The sequence below is a fragment of the Marmota marmota genome, unplaced genomic scaffold, assembly GCF_001458135.2.
Source record: "Marmota marmota marmota unplaced genomic scaffold, marMar, whole genome shotgun sequence".
NCBI classification, from domain to species: domain Eukaryota; kingdom Metazoa; phylum Chordata; class Mammalia; order Rodentia; family Sciuridae; genus Marmota; species Marmota marmota.
Genome location: NW_026000229.1, coordinates 30,068,914 through 30,086,778, shown reverse-complemented (window position 1 = coordinate 30,086,778; position 17,865 = coordinate 30,068,914). Strand labels below are relative to the sequence as shown.

The following is a 17,865-nucleotide window of genomic DNA, read 5'->3' as shown; positions in this document are numbered from 1 at the left end:
AGGGGAAAAAAAGAGAGAGAGAGATAAGTGTCACAGTAGAATGGGTAGACAATAGGGATGGGGGGATAGAGAGGGCAGCAGAATACAACTGACACTAGGATTGCTGTATGTACACACATGGATGTATAACCAATGTGATCCTGCAATCTGTACACGTGGAAAAATGAGAATTCATACCCTATTTGAATCAAATGTATGATATGTCAAGATCATTGTATTGTCCTGAACAACTAATAAAAAAAAAAAAAACCTGAGACTTCATTTCACTCTAGTCAGAGTGGCAATTATCAAGAATACAAGTAAAAATAAATATTGGCAAGAATGTGGGGAAAAGCATTGCTGGTGGGGCTGCAAACTGGTACAACCACTCTGAAAAGCAGTATGGAGATTGCTCAAAAATCTTGGAATGAAACCACCATTTGACCAACTATCTCACTCCTTGGTATACATCCAAAGGATTTAAAATCAGCACATGTGATGTGATGCAGCCAAATCAATGCTTATCACAGCTCAATTCACAATAGCTAAGCTATAGAGCAAACCCTTCAACAGATGAATGGGTAAAGAAAATGTGGAATGCATACACAATGGAGCATTACTCTGTCATTAAGAAGAATGACTTTATGACATTTTCCAATAAATGGATGAAACTGGAGAATATCATGATAAGTGAAATAAGACAATACCCCAAAAACAAAAATCCAATATTTTCTTAGCTTTGTGGAAGCTAACCAACAAAAAGGGTAAGAGGAGAAGAGTTCATGGATTATACAAAGAAGAATAAAAGGATGGGAAGGAGGATAGGAAAAGGAAAGACAGCAGAACTAATCTGACAAACTTTCCTATGTACATGTATGAATATACTGTGTCTCACCATTCTGTATATCCACAAGAAATTAATTTAAAAAGATAACCATGGGTAAAGGGCAGAGAGATCAAAAGAGGGAAAGGAGGAGGGGTGCAGAGAGGGAAAAGGAAGCAGAGGGACTGGGGTCTGAATTAGAAAAAAATATATTTTATGCTTGTATCATGTCAAAAAGAATTCTGTTGACATGAATAAGTATAAAGAACCAATTTAAAAAAATGAAAAACCTACTTGACACTTATTTTTCAGCAAGATGTAGTAGGCCTCTCACAGGCAATGTTTTTACTTCAACAACTCAAAAAAAAAAAAAAAAGAAAAGAAAAGGAAAAAAAAAAAAAACCCAAATTACAGATACTATTTGTAAGAACTGTGGATATAAAGAAAACAAGAAAAGTTAAAATTCCAGAGAGGGAAGTCCTTCCTATATGAGCTGTCAATTTCTAATTTTGTCCCTTGAAAGCATTTACTTATTCTGAGCACTGTTGAGTATCAGGGTTGGCACAGGCAGAAGCAGTCCACTGGGGACTTCAGGCTGAAGGATCCCCACATACATGGCAGCTATTTTTTAACATGGTATATTTGTTGAGTTATGTGATGATATTGAAGGCTGGGGAAGGCGAACTCCAAGGATATACAAAGAACTCCCAAACACCAAAAAAAAAAAAAATAACCTAATCAATAAATGGGTAAAGGAACCAAACAGATGCTTCTCAGAAGAAACATGAATGGTTAACAAATATATTTGTATATCCCCAAAAGAGGATAAATATAAAGAAGAACATACTTAGGCATATCAGACTCAGACTAGAAAGAGATATGTATTACCATGAAAGGAGCAGTAGGATTTTTCAACAGAAATAGTGCAAATTAGTTTAAAGTGCCTAAAAAACAAAACAAACAAAACCCATTGTCCACCTGGAAATATATGTTCTACAAAAAAAAATCCTTTAAATATGAATGTTGAATATAGACATTACCAGACACAAGATTAACTTGATTATAGTCCATTTATTGTTTTCTTTTAAATCAATACCTAAAAATATAAGAAGTATACATACTAATGAGGTACCATGTAATGTTTTGCTATATGTGTACAGTGTATAATGTTTAAATCAGTTTACACATATCGACCGTCTCAGACATTTGTCATTTTTATGGTGAAAATATTCATTTCCCCCCAAATATCCCTTCTTCTCACTTTTTGAAATACACAATACATAATTGTTATCTATGGTCACCATTCTGTGCAATAGCACCCCAGAACTTTTTACTCCTGAGACTTACTCCCTATACATCAACTTTTTCTCCTCTTCTACATGTCCCTTGCCTTTTGTAACCACCATTCTATTCTCAACTTGTGTATCAACATTTTTATATTCCAAATATGAGTGCCTGTCTTCATTGTCATTTTCCCTAACATTTAAAACTTTTCTTTATTTCCATTTTGCTCATTTCCTTGATGTCCCTTACTATCTTTTCATCACCATCTTATTTTCTCTTGGGTTTCTTCCACTTTCACCCTCAATTCTATTGGTGGTTTTGTTTTTCACATCTTTTCAGTACCCTTCACTATGGTTTTGCTTTTATGCTTTTTGATTTTCGTTCACAGAAGTACATCATTAAGTTTCAGAATATGTGGTATTTAGTTATAGTTTTCTTCTATACCATGATATCATTTTTCTGGTGAATATATCCTTTTGCTGTCATTTGTTTAGCTTGTTCCTTTTCCCTCACTCTCCTCACTCCACCCTCATTTCTTTGGGCAGCTTTTCTACCTTTTTTGCATTTTGAAAATAAGTTGAAACTGCTTGCATTAAAGATGAAGCAAATAAAAAGCATTTACATATCTCTGATTATTTATTACTGCTTATGCATAATTCATGCTTTCCAGTTGCAGATCCTGTGCCAAGGATTCAAGTGTAAGCAGTTTATTGGAAAGAGCAAGAAAGGTGGGGATGGGGAAAGGAAAAGGAGGGCAGTCAATGAAAAGAAGTAGTACCAAGCCAGCTACTACAATGAGGAACTGGATTGCAATCTTCTAGGGAGACTCTTGAAAATAAATAAAAAAATAAAAAGGCAAAGCACATAATTATTCCATCCAAGGAAGGGAGGAAAGCTGTAATACTTATTAACTCTCTCTCATCAGTCACTGGTTAAGGAATTTGCTTCAGGGGCTATTAATTCTGGGCCTCCAGGTGTAGGCAAAGTGAGATCTGGCAGCCCTCTGCCCAAGATACAGCCGGTGTCTAATAGAAGGCAGGCTGGTCTGTAGGGAGCATCAATAATTTTTTGAGAGCTAATTTAGCACATTTGAACAAGAAGATAGGAATAAAACTATTCAGAACCATGCATTTATGAAATTATTCAGACAAAAAGACAAGTAACAGGCAAAAAGAATCTTGGAAGGAGTATTTACTAGGTTGAGATTAGCTGTCATTTTCAGCCCTACCAGTGTTATAATCCTTCTTTCTCTTATTAAATTGATTAAAAGCTGCTATAACAAAGTCGAATCAAGCAGTGACTCTGTTTAGTACATCACCATTAAGAACGATGTTCTGCAGGTGTGTGGTAGTTTCTCCAAATCAAACGAATGAAGTTTTTCTATCAGTCATACCAAACTAAATTTGTTAATTTTTATCACAAATTAATATTAAACCATGTAAATTATTATCATTTTTGGTATCTAACAATATGATCACACTCTGAGTCATTTTATTTTAGATCTTTTATAAACAGCACATATTTTTATTTGTGCATATGTTTAACCATATCTTAGGGTCTTTCTTTTAATATGAAAATCTAATACATTTACATATTTTATGATGACTAATTTATATGAAATTATTTTTGCCATCTTATTTTAGTTTTTCTTGCTCTTTCAATCATACTTATTAGTCATTCTATTTTATTTTACTCAATTATTTTCTTATTTTTTCATCTGCTTTGAAGTTATGAATTCCATTTCCATTCTCCTAGGGGTTAATCTAAATGCTTAAGCAAATTTTATCAATATTTAAAATATATTATTATTTCTGTTCTGCCTCTAAATAAAGGAAGCATCTCAGTGAAGTAATTTTTCTTCTTCCTAGACTTCTAGTTCCCACACCTCAAGATTGTCCTCATTGGGATTTTAGTTCAAGATTATTTTAGAAGTTTTAGTATTGAGATAGTTTATTTATTCATTGGGGTTGGCTCCTCATTAGTATTAATACATGTATGTATACATATATTTATTAAGTATAATTTATATATTCTGTTTAATTTTCTCTTTTGTGTGGTTTTCTATGAGTTTTGCAAAAAGCATATGATGTATAATTACCACCAAAAATAAATATAAAACTGTTTCACCATGAATGTTAGGGTCTGTAAACAAGTCAAGATGGCACCTGGCATTTTGCCAGAGGGAGTGGTTTGTGAAGTAACGCCAGAGAGCCATTAAGTGTGGAGATTCCTTATTGGTTGACTGCTGTATCTAGTTTATGTTGATTAAGATAAACTGTGTGTAATGCATATATACCCCTCCTGTCCTACAATAAACGGCTCCTACTCCTGCTGTATCAATCTACACAAGTTGCTCATCAACCCCGGTTATTTTGCTGCAGCCGGACTGCGGCACATGAATATAATTTTCTGTGTTCCATAGTAGTCAACCCCTGGGATTCCACTTTCTATACTTATAGGTTTTGCTTTTCTATGTCTTATATGGAAATATGCAGTGGTCGAGAATGGCTTCTTTCACTTAGTATGACGCATTTGAGATTGATGCATATGTTATACAAACCAGAAATTAGTTTATTTTTCTTGTGTATCAGTATTATTTCATTTAAAAAAATCTCACTTGGAAACTTTATTTTGCTACAGTAATTTTTTCAGGGTGGGTTTATAGTTGGTAAACCTTTGAAGTTCTTATTTGTGTGATCTGAATGATATTTTTGCAAATATTGAAACTATTCTTCAAAGAGATAAAGATAAAATAGAAAGTATAGCTACTCTTACAAACTCATTTTGTCCATGAGGAAACAAGGCACAAGAGAGTTTGAATAGCTTTCACGAGGTAATGAAGATAGAAATAAATTGAGAAATTTATACAGATGAATAGTGGAGAACCTGAGCTATTAATTTGTAGCTCACATTTGTATTCAATATAGAATTTATTCTCACAAAGGGTGTAGATGGTAGCCCTAATCTTCCTGCTGCTTCAAGTATACAGCACTTTAGTATGGATTATGCTAGTTGACATAGTCAGTTCACATGTAAAGAACTCAACTAAGAAGCCCTTCATTTAGGGGAAGAAATTGTATTTGGTGTATTTTTAAAAATATCTTTGTTTGGGCCTTTGAAGGTATTTCTGTACTCTCTTCTAGCATCACATGTTGTCGAATTGTATAAACTGATGCCAATCTGTTTAGTTCCTCATAAGCAATTTCTGTAACTTTAATTTTTGAAAATTTCAGAATTTTTTCTACTTTTAGAGTTTAGAGTTTTACCAACATGTAGGTCATTACTTACTCTGCTTGGCTCTTGGTTGGTCATTTAAATTTGATTACTTCAATTTTAAAATGTGCTCTTTTCTCTGTTTTCCTTCATGTTTTCTTCCTGGAGTAAAGATAGACTCTCTGAATTGAACTTCCATATTCTTTAACATTTGTGTCTGTAGTTTCTACTTCTCTTCTTTAACATTTATACCTCTATTGTTCTACTTTTAAATGCTGTGATATTCCAAATCATTTGTTCGTTCTTTAGCCATAACAATTCTACACTACTTAACCATTTTTCTAATTTATATACTCAATCATCGTCTTATTAATTCCAAAGAACCATTTTTTCTTCTTCATTTTCTTGTTAACTTATGTTTCTTAAATGATGCAATATGATTTCAAATAAGCTTCATGGGAGCAGGTACTATGATTTTTTTCTGGGGATACAAATTGGGGTATCACCATGGCAGTTAGTACTAAAAATTTTCAGTCTGAAACATTTTAGGAGCTGTTCAGTGAAGACTTTTTAAAATTCTATAGAATTTTATAGAAATTGTGTAGAAATTCTAGTGAGAATTTGAAATAAATATTTTATATTTCTTGGATCATTTTTTCTAAGGATCAGTTTTTTGATGCCCTCAACTTGATCCTTCCCTTTCATGTTTTCCCCAAATGTCCATCACTTTGGTTCATATGTCTGAATTAAGGATTAAGTTTAGTATTATAGGTGATTGGTATGAACTTCTCTTGAGATTTAAAGCTTTTTTCTCAACCAACTTCTTCCCCTAAATGAAGGGCTTCTTAGTCGAGTTCTTTACATGTGAACTGACTATGTCAACTGGCATAATCCATACTAAAGTGCTGTATATTTGAAGCAGCAGGAAGATTAGGGCTACCATCTACACCCTTTGTGAGAATAAATTCTATATTGAATACAAATGTGATTAGTAGCTCAGGTTCCTCCACTATTCATCTGTATAAATTTCTCAATTTATTTCTATCTTCATTACCTTGTGAAAGTTATTAAACTCTCTTGTGCCTTGTTTCCTCATTGACAAAATGAGGATGTAAGAATAGCTATACTTTTATTTTATCTCTATCTCTATCAAGACTAGTTTCAACATTTGCAGAATGAAGATAAAAATAGTACCAATTTAGAAGGACTGCATTACTTAATTTTATAAGATGCTTAGAAAATTGCCAGTAAGTGCTATGTAAGCATGTGATACATAAACTAGACATATATGCTAGCAAATTAGTCTCTTTCCAATTCGTACCACATTCATCTTTGTTTTCACTATCCTTTAGACTCCTTTGGGCTCTTATCATTTCTCTGGTCACAATTCCTTTTAAACTTACTTGCCCTCCAAAAGTTCCTGCTCCATATCACCTAGACTGCTGCCGCTAGAATTACCTAAACATCCCTCTTTTAAAACTGTACTCCCACTTGAGAATCTCTAAAGTATTTACTTTTTTTCATCTAGTCCCCAGCCACTTAGGGTTCTTTGAAAGGAAATTATTCTTTATTGCTCTTTTTACATATGATCTACTTAGAAGCTAAGTAACTTGCCTCTGTCACGTGATTACTAAGGACAATAATTCTAACTTAGATAGATCTGAATGCAAATTATCTGAATCCTGAAAACTCTTCATTGACCAGCTTTTCTCATACAACCTCTAAACACTACATTATTTCATTATGAGAAAATTGTTTACATAGTTTTCATGTTTTGTAGGTAGTTTTCAATAATTTCTCACTTAATGTTTATTTGCTGTTTTTTAGTAGTTCCATTTTTTTTTGTTTTCCTATTTTCAGTGCATAGGCTTTGCTCTCTCCTCATTCCTTTGGTTTTCCTCCATTCCCATAAAACTTTGAATGTGTATTTAACTTGTGAACTCTCAGAAGTGAATACTAATGAGAAGAGTGAATCCTTTTCCATATTTAGTTTCCATGATTTCTCATTTTGAAAAATAGGTTTCCAGGGATTAATGACTTCAGGTGATTATCCATACAATATTCTTCTCCATAAACTTTTATCTTTAAAAAAAGTCTGCTAAGTTAGACTGCAGGAATAGCTCTTTTAAAATTAGTGGATAAAAGTTTAAATTACCAGAAGTTGCATCATTATGGGTTTGCTTTCTATAATATGAAGTTATTCTCAGAGGAATACTGATTAGAATAGAAACCAGATGTGTTTTCAACTAGACAAAAGAAAAAAAGATAAACAAGCAGAAAATTAATATAAAAATGACATAAAGAGGTTTCCAAAAACGTTTACCATGGGCCATGATAGAAAAAAGCATATGAATATGTGTGTGTGTTTGTATATGCACGTGTCTGTGTGTGTGTGTGTGTGTGTGTGTGTGTGTGTGTACATATGAAAGGAAAAAAGAGAGAGTAAAGGAAGGGAGGGATTGCACATGAGCAGCATAAAAAATGCAAAGTTGAAAAGTACAGAAAAGGAAGGAGGTGTTAAGGACTCAACAACAACAAAAATCCCAAATCTTTGTAAATATTTAGTATCATCAAGGAAGTAGCCTAATTTGATTTTAACTGGTAAATTAAGGAAGTGAAAAGCAGAGAAAAGATGGTATCTCAATCTAGAAGAAATAAATTAAGTACTAATGGAATGAGGACTATTGTTGAAAGAAATGAAAATCTTTTAAATATAAAATATGCTATGTTTTAGAATGGAAAATTGGTTAAGAAATTTTCTGTATTTAATCCATTCTTGTTCACTTTTTTGAGGGATAAAAAATAATAATGTTTTTGATATTTTTGATATATTTGGTTATTTATCTTTGGTTATTTCAGAAATAGAGTACATTTATTACTGTAATATGTCAGTATACAAAGTAGAATAAAATGAATAGAAGGCATGGAGAAGTCAAACAAAGGAAGGGAGAAGAAATCATAAGTGATTTCATTACCATTTTTGAATTAGTCTTTAAATCATACCTTTCATTGTAGTAAGAACTAGAATTATCTTCTTTAATTTTATTGAACTAAGGCAAAATAATATAATCAATAATATCCAAATATGCCATCCAATCTTAGAATAATGTAAAATAATAGTAAAGCATCATACATCTGAAGTTTCTTAATTCAGAATTTGTTATCATTGAAATTGAGTTTGGATTAAAACTTGTCTTTTTGCTTTGAAGATGCTTCCAAGATTGTGCAAAATAATAGGATGTATCAATTGTCACAGGGAATTTCAACATATTTAAGAGATAAGCAATTTTCTAACATCTTTTAGTATTTCCACATTTATAATTGCAGATAAGCTAAAATTCTATTTTCATATTCTTCTTAAAATTCAATTAAGCCAGGCTTATTACAAATATAACACTTGACATTAATAAACATAATTTCTCTTAAAATATGTTACAATTTGCTTTTTGCTATTCAGCAACTTTCTAAACTCAATACAATATTTCCAATTCCCAAGATTTTTAGTCTATGAAAATCAAAGCTATAATCATATGCAGTCAAAAAATTCTATTAGAAAAGAAGAAATCAGTTAGTCTTATTTTGCTGTTCTTTTGGCCACTGTCAGTGACTAAAATGATCATCTCCCTGACTCCCACCCCATTGTTTTTCCAAATTAATCAATTTTTCTTGGCAATGAATAGATTTTAGTTTTTATCATATTTGCTTTTATTGTGCAATCCACTATAGTGTTACATGAGTTACTCTAATATTATGTTTCTCTACTAACATATTTTCTTCTTTGTAAGGAAATATAAAATATGAAAGCAAATTTCTTTTAGGTGAAATAACCAGAAAGGATACTAAGTTTTGATTTCTTTTTTAAAAAATGCTAACATTGTTGTATTTAAGAAATTTTTTTCAGTGTCCCAAGAATTAACATGAACATTACACACTAATTTATATCTGACAACTCTGAAACACATTTGTGGCTAAGAATAAAACTCTTTAGGCTTTTATGATAAAGTCCCATAATATAGTTTGACTTTTGATATATTTCTTGTGTTTTAATGCTGGGGTCTATCATAATATGGTCATCAGAGACATTCTTAACTAGAAAAATTATTGAGAATTGTCCTTTTTTTCATCAAAATATATAATGCACAAGAAAAGCTTTCCTTTTTGTAATAGATATCATTTAAAAATTTTTTTTGTAGTTGTAGATGGACAGAATGCCTTTATTTTGTTTATTTTTATGTGGTGCTGAGGATCCAACCCAGTGCTTCATTCATGCATGCTAGGCAAGCGCTCTACCACTGAGCTACAGCCTCAGCCCCCTGTAATAGATATCTTTAAAAAGAGATTTTATTTATTTATCGGTAAGGTTGGGTTGAACACTGTGGTCTCAGGCATACTATACAAGCACTCTATCACTGAGATACATGTCCAGCTCTTTTAAATTTATTTTGAGACAAAGTCTCTCTAAGTTGCAAGCTTGGTCTCCAACTTGCAATCCTCCTGCCTTAGCCTTCTGAGTTGCTGGGATTACAGGTTGTGCCACAGTGCCTGGCCTAAAAAGTTTGTTTGTACTTCTACACTTTTGTGGTAATTGATTTTCAAGATGTTTCCTGGTTCTCATTTCAAGGAAGTAGAGGTTCAGATCCCTCTGCTCCAGAGTGAGCTGGGCTTTGGGCATTCCTTCCTGCCATCCCTAGATTTTCTAACTTCTTGATTTCCCTTCCAGTGCTGGTCTTCTCCCAGTCTTCCTTGGTTCAGCAAATGACACCATTATTCATCCAGCCACATATGTCAGCCCTTTGGAATTTAAACTCGATTGTTCTTTGTCTCACATAAAATCTATCATCAAGTTTTGTCTCTAATATATTTCTGCCCACTCATTTCCAACTCCCATGCCATAATCCTAGTATGAGATATAATCATCTCTGATATGGATTTCAACCATAGCCCCCTCACAGGTCTCCTTACTTCAGTCTTTACCATCTTCCAAACCATTCTTCACAAAGTTTTTCAGAATAGTCACATTATTAACTAAATTATAACCCTAAATTATTACACTTAGGATCAAATCCCTATTGATACCAAGGCGCTATTTACATTTTCTCATCATCTTAACTTTCTCTTTATTCACTAATGCTCCAGTTATGCCATCTTTTAGTTTCTAGCAATAAGCTAATTTTGACCTCAGAACTTTTGTACTCCTTCTTACCTTTATCTCTAACTTTATGCTCTAACTCTACTTCTGATTTCTTGTCCTTTAGATCTCAGCTTTACCTCCCTAGAAAGAGTTTATATGATCAGATTCTAAGTACCCCTCTCCTTTCTATCATTTGCTACTGTAGTAACCTACTTATCTTTCCTAAAATATTATCCTGCCTAATTTAAGTACCATTTAGTCAGGGACTTTGCTTATTCTACTGAACAGTATATCTCTATTATTGTACATTGTCTGAATACATAGTAAGTTGTTGATTCGAAGTAATTAGTAACAGAATAAATAGGACCAAGGATTTATTGCATCATTAAAAACTCAATATATAAAATTTCAAAGGAAATATCTGATAACTGCATTCATTATTCGTGGGTTCCTCACTCAGACTGAATATATAAAAAGGAAGAAAGAAAGAGGGGAAGAACTAGGAAGAGAAGGCAGAGAGAGAGAATTTGTGAGGATATCTTTCCTGTATCTTCCCTGTAGTACCTTTCTCTACTAAGAGAAGTGGGTGGTGGTGGTGTGAATCTGTTACCCTAAACCAAGTGAGAGAGGCTAGTGCTTAGGGCATGCTGAGAGTTACAGAAGACATTGGGAATGGTAGTCTGCACATCAGAAAAAGACAAAGAGGGTTTTATTCAGAAAACATTGGGTTGTTATTGAAAACATTTGAGCAGAGAAGTAATGTAACTGTGTTTTAGAAAAATTAATCTGATAGCAGCATTTAAAATGAATTGGAGATTGGAGATGAAAAGAGATGGGTTAGGAACAGAGTTAACATCAGCAATAACAATAACATGATTTAAAAGATGGAGGTAATAATTGATAGGAAGAAACAGATGTGAAAGAAGTTATAGTGGTAGAATTGATAATTTTTGGAATTGATTATAGGAATAAGAACTTACTATGTCTGAGTTAATAGTAAATACCATTGAAGAAAAAACTGAGTAATATTTGAAGATAGCATGGATGTTTATTTAGCTTGGAGAAAAGCTTAAGTATAGACTGCCTTTTTCTTATGCATAAGTTATTGTGTTAGCCACCAGTTTTACACAAATATACCTTTTACTAGGTACCTAGCTTTTTGTGAATGTATTTTTTTGAGGAATGAAAAATGGCTTTCTTCTATCCTTCTAGATTCTTTGGCTTGGGCAAATGAAATTGACATAAAACAGATTAACAGGAGGATAGACCATTTTAGTTACATACATATGCTCAGGAGTCCTACAAAATATGAGACAACAAGAAAAGTGAGATGACTGAAGAGAAATTAAAGGTGTCAAGTTTTATCAAATAAAGGATAAGAGCTTTATTGGGACGCAAAAGGCGAGGCTACACATTCTCAGGGCAGAATGTGGGCTATATCAAGAGTGAGATGTGTTGCTAGGGCTTAAGGTCTGAGTTTTTATTAGGGTACATAATTAGGAAGAATATGTATAATGCAAAAGGGTTGGACTTTCCTTGGGATTGGGAAATATTGAGCAAAATTGTGTTTCCCCAGTAGGGGTTCTGGTCTGACATGCATCTTCCAGCTCATATCAAGGTCTCTGATATTCAGGCAGTTGATTGGGTGCTTGATTGGGCCAGAAGGTTGTCGGTCCAATCAAGTATCAATAGTCTATTTCTATTAATCAGGCTATTAGGCTTATGGCTCACAATTTGTCCAAAAGCCAGCAATTCTACATTCCAACAGAGATACTTCTCAGTTCTTTTCTCTATATTCTTACATTTATATCTCACATTCACTTTATAGAAACTTACAAAGAATAGAAATTAAATAATAATCCTTTGCAAAACCTAGGAGCTTGCTAATGAGAGAACTTGCTCCAGCTATAAACTTGGACCATAATTCAGTAAATTAAAAAATGTAATTTGAAGAGCTTTAAATTTAGATTAGTATTTCACAGAACTTTTATAAGTATAAATTAAATAAAACAAAAGTTTTTATAAACTCAGAGATTCAAAGAATCAAATAACATTTGTAAACTGAGATATTTACATAGTTGAGTCACAGGCACACCACAATTTTGAGCATATGAGTCAGACTTCACATCTTATATACAGTTAGTTTTTAAATGTTAGGGCATTATGCCATGGGTAAGCACAAAGTTTACATAATTAAGGATTTATAGGGACCTCAGCTTTGCTTAATTCCTTTGGGGATTTTACTCCTGAGTTTAAATTATTGTCTTTGACTAGGTAAATCAGGTTTGAAAAGACATACCTGTACTCCAGTTTCCTATTTCTTAGAATAAACCCAAGTTCCTACCATGTTAAGTTCTTAATGATCAAGTCCATGCCTACCTCTTTTCCCACTGTTCATGTACTTCATTCCTGTTGATCTCCTTTCCATTCTTCAAACACAAGATCTTCAACTACCCAAATTATCCCCACCATGCCCAGACCCATTTGTTCATGTTTGTTCTCTCACTGGACGGCAGACTCTGTAAGGGCAGAGGTCACTTTTGGAAAGATCACTATTGTATCTCAGATGGCTAACACAACATCTGGTAGTAAGTAGCTATTTGATAAATATTTGTTGAATAGATGAATCAAGGAGATAAGTAGAATTGGTTATATGGTATGATCCAGATTTGAGGCTGAATTTATAGAATGGAAAGGACAAGAGAAAAGATAAAGATAAATTAATAGTCTGAGGACAGCTGTAGGAATGTAGCAGAAATAAATCTTGGACGTATCCTTCAGATATGTAAGGAAGAACATAAATTTATATTTATAAATATAAATCAACCTAGCTTCAATTTTGAGAATTCCACCCCCACCTCAGGTTGATGGAAAACTCAACCTCTGTTACTCATGGGTCTCAAGGATTTTATGCAAGGCCAAGGCAAGGGCTTTGATCATTGAGTCATTTGACTTACCCTGGTTATTTCTGGGGTGTTTAATGACTATTTACACAGTTCCTTCAGGACTGGGTTCTAGGATGTTTCCTGATTTTTTATTTAAACATGAGAAATATTTCAAGGGATGATTATGGGCCTCTCTCTTTAGACACAGGAGACGGTCTTTGTTATCTGGAGTTTTGCTTTCTCTGGTGTATGATGCTACTAGAAATACAGGAACATGACTTCCCAAGTAGGGAGTCTATAGACTTTTCTCTGTGCTCCCCAGTTCATGGGACTCTAATTTTATTGTGTTGCTTCTCAAAAATATTCTTATGCTTCCCTTATTTTTAGGGCATTTAGTATGAATTTTTAAAATGGATTCAATTTTATTCAAGTGAGGAAACATGACTTTTCCCCACAAACTTGCCCTTCCAATTACAAAATTTGGCTATCTTTTCCATAATATGAAGAACAGAAAAAACAGGATGAATGAATAGAATTTAATATGTCATAAGCTTATTCTGCCAGTAGGAATTAAGTTTCGACCAGAACAGAGACAGAGTGAAATTCTCATCAGGCCACACTTAAACTTAACATACCATAATAACTTCCCTTTGCTCCTAGACTATAAGTCAATCTCCTTAACATGGCCCACAGAGATCCCACCTGCCTCTCCATTCTCTTCATGTACCATGGTCCTTCTTCTCTCTACTGGGGGCATGCTGGTTTCTAATTGTTGAAAAGAGTATGCTGTCATTTAAGTGACACACGGGTTTTCTACATTCACGAATACCTCTTCACCTTGTTCATTCCCACTCATGCTTTGAATTGTAGCTCTGCTGACATTTTCCAGGGAAACCTCTTGTGCCACTTATTGCAGACATTTACAGCACCATTTATCTTGTCTTTATGGTACTCATACATCATGGTCACTTTGTCTCATAAGAATGAAATGCCATTCTCACTTATTGGTTTAGCAAAATCCCGTATTTTGGCAATATACTGTTGAGCAAATGGGTGTTTATTTTTAGGTATTGTTAGTGGGATTAAAAAACTAGCAAACCCTTCATGGACTATAAGTTGCAATATCAAAATTCTCTCTCTCTCTCTGTCTCTCTCTCTCTGTCTCTCTCTCTCTCTCTCTCTCTCTCTCTCTCTCACACACACACACACACACACACACACACATACCTCTTTTGGCTCAGATGGTCCAATGCTGAAAATTGATTTTGAAGATGTATTTGTACACTATAAAGTGACATATTTGTTCATTATAGCATTTTTGGTAAGAGATTAGTTCTTTAAAAATTAAATGTTCATCAATGGAGGCTGGTTAAATACACTGGGATAAACCCACTTAAGGGAATACTAGGCAGCTGTAAAAAATCAAGGGATCTTCTTGAATACTGAAATGGGAAGACTCCCTATTTTAATGAAAAAGTGACATGCAGAACAATATGTATGGCATGCTACCTTCTGTATAAAGGTAAAGTTAAAAAAAAACCTAACAATGGCTATCTGTATTTTGGAGAAAAGATGGAAACTAGGAGGATGGGCAACAAGATAGGATGTAAGAATGCCAAGAAATGAAAATGTTTAATTATTTTCCTTTCTATTGATTATATTATGAATAATTATGAAAGATGCACCATTTTACAATTAATTACTGAATCTCAAAATACATGAAACCAAAGGTATCATTTATTTCTTCATGGAATAAAAGATATAAAGGCAGTTGATTAAATAGACAACTGTCTATTTTCATGATATTCACAGAAATAAATTCTCTGTATTTTCATATATTCTTTCCTAAAATTAAAATGGAAATAAAACCCAGAGGGTTACTCCACCTGGAGATAACTAAAGTTATTAGTTCTTGGAGAAGCCCTCTTGAATGTAGGTATAATCTGGGCATAAGTGGAGTTCAAGCGAGGCTCTGCATTATAGCTATGATACCAGGGAAACAGGTATTGCACCTATCTTGAGGTAATTATTCTCCAACTAAGAAACTGATAATCAAGGAACTCAAATTCCTCATATGATTTCCTTGTTGAAATTGATCCGTTTATTATTACTTAGATCCTATTTCCAAATTGGAATATAATAATATTTAATGTTTCACTTACAATTTTATTCTTTGTTTCTGGTTCTATAGTCAATTCTGTACAGCAGATTTTTAAGGTGGCACTAAGCACTCTTTAGGAGCAAACTATCCACTTCTTTTATTTAAATCTTAAGCATTTAGTTAGCAAATATTGACTTCTAATACATTAATTTTTTTTTGGTTTAAAGTATGTAGGATCAGTGTAGAACAGATGAACTTAGTAGTTCTTGAATATATTTAAATTGGGTACTGACTGTTAATAACTTTTCATTTCTTTGGAAGAAATTCCAAGTCCTAGGAATTCTGACCCTGTCCATTACTGTTGGCTCCAAAATTAGTGGGATGTAATTCAGAACACAATAGCCTCATACTTTCATCCCTCTTCTGCTCTCAGAGGGATGACAGAATGTTTTGAGCCCTCTTTTTATCAACAGACCTAATTATAGAAGAGCCCACCTGCTCTGCTTAAAAATTTAGCACTTTCAGTATTTCATAAATAAATGGTAACTGGGGTTATTTAAAATATTTTGTGCTATTGATTCTATTCTCTAAAAGTATAGACATGTAGGAAAACACAAACCATAATCCAATTGAATAAACTTGATTTCTTTTTTTCCCCCCTATTTGGTCTACATGCACCACCTGGTGGTAAAGTTGTGCATTTTAAGTACAGAAGTATGTGTGTGTGTGTGTGTGTGTGTGTGTGTGTGTGTGTGTGTGTATAACATAGGAAGAATTTTAATATACATTCCTAAACACTGAGTTAGACTTACGATGCAATTATTCTAACCAAATATCTAATGAAACATTTGGACTCTGCCATATATACTCCAGAACAGGAAATAAAGAGAACAACTCATTTTGAAAAGTATAATAGATTTCTGTTATTTACGTTAGCTATAGGTTTTATAATTCCATCCCCCAAATGTTTTTTTTTTATTAGGCTAATATTCTCATTGAGGCAAAAGTCAAACACTGATACCAAGGTAAAACCATTTTCTTTACTTTTAATTTTAATAATAATAATTTTTGAAATTCCTCTTCCTTATATTAGCCATTGGTGTAAATCACAGGATACAGAATTTTAAGAGTACAAAGCACCACTGGATCATTTAGATTAATACTTTAATTTTACAAATGTAGCAGCATTTGAGACTCAGGAATGTCAAGTGACTTGCCCAAGGTCATACTTATTTTAAGTAGCCTAAGTCTAAGAAGAAACTAGGGCTTCTTGTTTTCAGGCTAGGAACATAAAAATTATACTCATATGCAATATTGAATGATCTCTGTGTGCAAAGATAAACCCTTAGCTCAACAACAGAATGTTCTAAGAGACTAAGATTGGAGTTAACACACATTAGTTTTGTTCTGACATTTGAGCACAAAAGAGTAATTGAAGAAATACATACATCATAAAGCTGTAGAAAAGATTTTCTAACTTGTCAAAACCCCTTTCATATATGTTCAAGGAAATATTTTCCAAAATCTATGTAAGTGCTGTGCTGTAAAGAAGGTCTACATTTTCCTTTCCCCTCCTAACTGCTTCAGAATCAGAGATCTGTTTCTACAAAGTAGATACCCACTTGTAGATTTAAGCATGTTCATAGCTCCCTCTCATGACCATTGAATATTATACAAGCCTCCTTCTATTCTCGCTGTTGCATTCAACTAACAGCTCACTGGTTAAGTTTTAATTGCTTCCAATGAGGTCAGCAAAGGTATTTATCGAAAAGCCCTGAATAAAAGGCTCCACACACACACAAGCACACACGCGCTCACACACACAGAGAAAATCCTCTTGCCTGTTGATTTATGGAAACAATTATGATTCTGCTGGAGGATTTCTCAGCTGAGAAATAGTTTGTAGCTACAGTAGAGAGGCTCAAGTTGCACAAGGCAGACAACAGACATGGAATTCTTGTGTATCCAGCTGTTATAAACAGAACAAGTAAGTTACTGTTATTTGTCTTTAAAAACAATTCTGAATGTTTTCTAGAACTTTATCTCTTTCTCTGGTTACGGTATTGAGGGGGAAGGTAAAAGTTACCAGATTTTTGAACCATGTAAAAAATATCTATAGTTATTATGTTGTAGAACTTACATAAAGTTGAAGCTCTCCAGAGCAATCCTGACATTTAACTTGAAAAATGTGGGCAGTTCAGGAGAAAATTATTGATTAATCATAAATGTAAAAGCATATAATAAAGAAATGCAGGGAGAGCCTTTATACTTTGTTAATAGTAATTGCAGAACTTGATTTAAATCAATAACTCTGATTACAGAGTATTTCTTATAAAATAGTGACTGAAATGAATGGTCTAGTCATGTTCTGATTTGTTTCTATTCATATATAACTTTTATAAATCTGCATATAGAGTGGTAAAGCTGTTGACACTCTCTGTTAAATCTG

At 33.3% G+C, this 17,865-nt stretch overlaps 1 protein-coding gene across 1 annotated transcript in view; it reads left to right on the top strand.

Moving 5' to 3' along the window:
* The first annotated feature begins 17,115 nt into the window (after nt 1–17,115).
* Fgf7 (fibroblast growth factor 7) overlaps nt 17,116–17,865 on the top strand; it is a 54,979-nt gene continuing 54,229 nt past the window's right edge. Inside the window, exon 1 of the mRNA XM_015480684.2 lies at nt 17,116–17,403. The gene's annotated coding sequence lies outside the window, so the exon portion shown is untranslated. The remainder of the gene's footprint in view (nt 17,404–17,865) is intronic.